The following is a 6000-nucleotide window of genomic DNA, read 5'->3' as shown; positions in this document are numbered from 1 at the left end:
TAGAAGCCTCAAATTGGCAAGGCGTGGAAGAAGTATTGCCACTCGAAGAAAATAAGATACACAACTTTTACTTTAGACGTGTCTACTAGATGGAACTCTACATATGATATGTTGCATTCTATATTAGAGCATATAGAATATTTGGTTGTTTTTTATAGAACTTTCCCTGTTGATGATTTATATCTAACTTCTTCTTGTTGGGATCAAAGCATGAGTTTATTTAAATTATTCAAAGGTTTTAGAAATGCCACCGTTGAGTTATCGGGTGTGTATTATTGCACATCCGTTCTTGTTTTAGAACATTGCATGTACATATCACTTGGTTTTAAAACTGCAATGAAAAATTCCGCAAATAATCTTGAATTAATGTGTGTTTTATATTACATGGTTGAAAATGGCTCAAGTATTTCAATGAGATCCCAACGGTTTTTTTGCTTGCAAAAGTTTTGGATCCAAAATGGAAACTAGTTGGTACTTTAAAAATTTTAGAATTTTATTGCAACAATTTGGCTTCTATTGATCTTGAACCACTCCGAGCTTTGCAATCGAATGACGAGGACAACGACAACTACATAAACATAGCCCAAACATTCCAAATAAACCTCCCCCACCTCCCAACCCTGCAAAGAAGTTTTGAGTTCGACTTGCGGACTCTCTTTCACGATTACGAAGCCAAGTACAACAGTACCCACCAAGTGAGACCTAGACCCCACCCCCCCCCGTCAAACACATAACTTTGGCTTCTTCCAAGTTGATGACCCCGACGCTCAATCCCAATTGGCGGATCTATACGGCTTCAGCAGTGGAGGAAGGACGGAAAATTCGGTAAGTGAGTTAGATAGACGGTGGAGGTGGCATGGTTTGAGAGTATGTCACTCTTCTCTGACAATACTTTTGGTCGTCCATCCAAAGTCTGCTCTCTTTCGATGGTGAGAATTCTCCCGTCACTCCTTTAATCCGGTTTCTGATTCTTCAACAGCCGACGCTTCGCGGCCATTGTGCGTCCCCCATCTCTGGATCTTCTCCCATTGGCTTTGGCTTTTCCCGAGGTTGTTCCTTTAACATCGTCTTTTGGCAACAGGTTCTCAACGTCCTCTCGACGACATCTCATTCCCATCAACTCTTCACAGCGGCTGTGTGGCGACACTATCTCTCTCCCCTCGCCACCCAGACGTTGGCTGCTCTGCCTTCGTCCTCGGCAATTCTCTCCTTAATTTGGAGATTGAATCGTTTGGCAGTGGTTGATATCTCCCCTCTGCCAAACACTTCATTATAACGTAAGTTCACAACTCTCACGGCTGCCACCTCTTCGGCAGTAGATTTTCCTTTCTCAATTGCTTCTTCTTCTCCGGACCATTTATGCCTGAAGCTATCTTCTCTGGCATAGGCGCTGCTCCAATCATCTCGAATAATTATCCGGCTGGGGCTAACCTCTCCCCCTCTGCAGGATAATTCTTCGACTGCTATATCTCCTTACCTGAATGCCCTGCTGCTGGTCATGGCAAGCTTCTCACGGGCCATTCTGGCGGTACTTTCTCAGGCCAGATCTGATTGTTTGGTCGGATACTTCCTCTCCCCCTCGGCCAAATAAACTGTGGACTCCTTTGTTTTCTTCTTTTTGAAAGGGGTTGGACGGCGTCGCTCCATCAGCCACTACCAACGATACTTTTTTCCATTTTGGTGTCTCCATCTTAGAGACTTGATCTCTTCTAATGTCCTCTGCTCGCCCCTCTGCCATCTGCTCATGGTCTCCAACTGCAACACCTCACGGGGTCGTGAATTCCCATGGGTCAGTGGCTATTCTATCGTCCACTCCTTTTATGACACATGAGAGCTTCTACTTTAGATGCAGGTTGCCTTGGGAGAACATTTGGTCTTCTTCAGTGGCGGTTTGAGTTTCTAAATTGGAGTGTTGATGTTTAGATCTTGGGTTTCTAGTTTGTTGCCGTGGTGGTGGTTGTAGACTTGTAGCTGGTGGTTGTAGACTTGTAGCTGTGAAGAAGGGATGTATAAGTTTGGTAAAGGTTTTCATGGAAGATAGAAATTAGATCCAAATTCCAACTACGCAACACATATGAGTTTGGTTAGGATGGTTTTTTTTTTATATAGAGACAATGATCGATCCCTTTTGATCGAACCTGCTCTGATACCATGTTAGAAAATATAATGCATAAAATAAAATATTATTGCAGAAAGTAAAAGATGGGGAGAACTTTTAAGACTACATTGTGAATGACTTGAATTGATTATCTCAATGGTTACACAACCTTTTATAGGCTATAATTCTAGCTATACATGGAAAATATATTCTAATTGTACTGATATCCTTTTTATTTGACTTTTCATAATCTTTAATTGATTTCCTTCTTTATTTTTGCCATAACTTCATCTCTTTCCTTCTTGTTCTCCAATTAATTGATTTCATCATTCCAACAAGAATGATGTCAAGCTTCAGTATTCTAGTAGAATGTTCAAAAGGAAAACAATGCTATAATGGAAACTACATTACGGAAGTAAGTTGTCTTTTCACTATTTAATGTCTGTACATACCTAGAGCATAACAATAAATTAGTTGCACACTCTCATTGTAAGTTTCTAAGATGTCTAAGTTCGTTTATACCCTTCCTTACTTCGATTACGTGGGGATACTCAACAACGCAATTAATAATGATGTGGTTCGTTCGACAAAGACTCTAACAACGGAGACATAGATTCAGAAGGCGACAACCCTACCCTAGTATATAAGATCCTCGATGAGGACATCCTGCCAGCCATCCCGCCGACCGATCCAACCCCGGGGCCACTGTCATTTCCACCGCAGGTGCCGACCGGTCCCTCCGATCCCGCTGGCGGAGCAAGTCCCTCCACTCCTGATGTTGGAGCCAGACCCTCCACTCACACTGCCTCTGCTGGTCCCTCCACTTCTGCTGCCTGAGCCGGTCCCGCTGTCGAAGCCGACAGTGTGTAGGCGTTCTGTTTATTTTGCTTATGGATTATATATTTATATTGCTTATGGATTAGGAATTTGCTTATGGATTATGAATAGATCTATTTAATTTGTAACACGTGGAGTTTGAACGACTTTGATGATTTCCTATGGTATATTATTGTGTTTCAAATTAGTGGAGTATTAATTATTATTAACATAGCATTTATACTAATTTCAATATAATTATATCCCATTTATTATTCGAACCTATTTATCTCTCTTTCATTTTTCAGGTTTATTATTCTTGTTTAGATTTTCGGTACTTAAATTTATTTTTGTTATTTAACCGTGTGAGAAATGAAGATTAGAAAAACTTGGATCATTTTTCAGTTTTCCCTAAACTCAAATGTTAAAAGGGAAATTGATAAAAAAACTATAAACTCCCACAAAAATTTGGTATATCCCACCACCTTTAAAGTAGTCTTAAAATCACCAACTTTTCAAATTGTATGAATTTCCCACTCTAAAGTTTCCGGCATAAATTTTGCATACGAGGAATGCCGACACTAATTCTAGAGCATCCATATCATCATCAATTTCATATTCCCAAGAAGATGGAATTTAGCTTCGACCATTGCACGTAGGTTTTTTGGCATCCATGTAGGCAAAATTTATGCTGGAAACTTTAGTGTGGGAAATCTGTACAATTTGAAAAGTTGGTGAATTTTAAGACTACTTTTAAAGGTGGTGGAAAATACCAAATTTTTGTGAAAGTTTGTGGCTTCTTTTGACCAATTTCCCATTTAAAACAAACAGTGTAGAGAATTAAAATTTAGTTATTCCATAACTCGAATTCTTTAACAAATTAAATGGAGTCAAATATAGTTACAAAGATAAAATTCAAAAGAGACTCTTAAAAAACTAACAACTCCTATTTAATAATTTTAGGGAATAAGGAGAGTTACAAAAGATAAATGGAATTCGTATCGCATAAATTAAAAATTGAAATTCACACATATATCTACCTATATTCCATAGTACATATTTAGCTTTTTAGTTAGATTCAACTCAACAATACATTAGGCCTAATTTATTTAAATTAAATAAGTTGGGCCAACATGAGCCCACTACAAATTCAATTGATTATTGAATGGTTTGAATCCGGATAAATAGGAATTCAATGTACTGTTAAACTTTTATACTAATTGCTATGCGCAACGCACCCTTTTTCGTCTTCGTATTCCATTGCTTTAATCATCGCCATTTCCACATTTGCAACATCCTTTTAATCAACAGTTAGTGAAAAGGATACGAATTAGGAGCAAGTTTAACTAGATTGTATACTATGCACAAACATTCTAGTATGTCAATGTGATGACCTAATGGCGACATGAAGATATATTTCTATGCCATTTTTCAAAAAAAAAATTTAGATTTTTGGTACTTAAATTATTTTTTGTTCTTTGACTATGTGAGAAATGAAGATTAGAAAAACTAGGATCACTTTTCCCTAACTCGAACTCTTTAACAAGTTCAATAGAAACTACTTTTAATACAAAGATAAATTGGGACTCTGAAACAAACTAACTCTTTGGCGTATAATAGTCTTTCTTAGGACTCGTTCAGTTTGCTTGTATAGGAATGAGTAGAATTATTTCTTGTGAGATTAAATTGGGTAGGGCCCACGTCATTTTTAATTAATTCTAGTGTTTATGTTGTAAGGTTTGGACTCGATTTTGGCAAAAGATTTCCTTCTGTGGTAATAAATGACACTGCCATTTTGTAGACTTTGACTAAATTGCTACTTAAATTTTTTAAATGCCCCAAAATCTGCGCCCAGTAGATATAGATGAAGGGGTATATTAGTAAGTTTAGCTTCATTTCTGTGTGTGTCTTTCAAGAACAGAATTAAAAACCACCTTCCATCCAAGAATTCAAAAACACCATTTCTAAGAGGAATAGTGCGGGCCGGTTGACAATACTCGGGCGTTCCAGAAATGAGTCTAGTAAACCAAACAATTGTATTGCCCATAATTAATGCCATTTCTTGGCATATCATGCAAACTGAACGAGTCCTTAGTATTGTTGGATTTTGTACCCCATAAATTAAAATTTGAAATTCACACGTGCATCTATATCTCTCAGTACACATAAATAAGTTGGGCCAAAATTAGCCCACGAAAAATTAAATAAGTTGGCGCCCAATCTGTATAATGGAATGCCAAATATTACTTAGTTTTCTTATATACGCATTCCAACCTCTTTCGTACTCTTGATATAAGATGAGTTTGTACTCAACACACTCTTTCGTACTCTTGATATAAGATGAGTTTGTACTCAACACACATTAACTAGTAAAATTGCAGAACTTAACATGTGTATGAGCCTATGAGGCAGACTTATTATATCCTTGATGCAAAATATGTATATTCGTAATACAAGTTGTATAATGTGCATACTTGCTTGAAGTTTCTCAAAAATTAGGAAAAAATATTTTACAATCTTCACGCATAAAATTCTTATTCTACAAGAAAGAAATTAAGGCCACGTTTGGTTGACGGAAAGTAAAGTTGGCAAGGAAAATGATTCCTAGGGAAATGAATCCCAGGAATATGATTCCTAAGAGCATCCGCAATGGGCGGACGATGGCACGCCCAATGGCGCGCATCGTCCGCGCCATCCATCGTCCGCACCCATTGTGGGTGCGTGCCATAGGGCGCGGACGATAGCCGCGCCCTATACTTCGGTCGCGGAGGATAGCGCGGACGATGGCCATCGTCCGCGCCATCGTCCGCCCCATTGTGGAGGTCGCGGACGATCGACGCGGACGATGGCACGCGGTTTTGATTTTCTATTTAAATCTCGTTTCTCATTCAGTTGTGCATACGAACATATCGACTATCTCTTTACATATTCTCTCTCTACATCCAACCAAAATGAATCTTGGCGACACCAATAGTTCTAGTTCGTCTGAATCTGGTGGTTCGCTTGACGAATCATTAGCTATGCGCAAATGCTGCGTGAGAATGAGGCGACGGCCGCGGCGGCGGCAGCGGCGGCTGAGCAAGTCC

This window comes from Salvia splendens, chromosome 12, assembly GCF_004379255.2.
Source record: "Salvia splendens isolate huo1 chromosome 12, SspV2, whole genome shotgun sequence".
Lineage (NCBI taxonomy): Eukaryota > Viridiplantae > Streptophyta > Magnoliopsida > Lamiales > Lamiaceae > Salvia > Salvia splendens.
The sequence above is the reverse complement of the archived record's forward strand: the minus strand, read 5'-3'. Positions refer to the sequence as shown.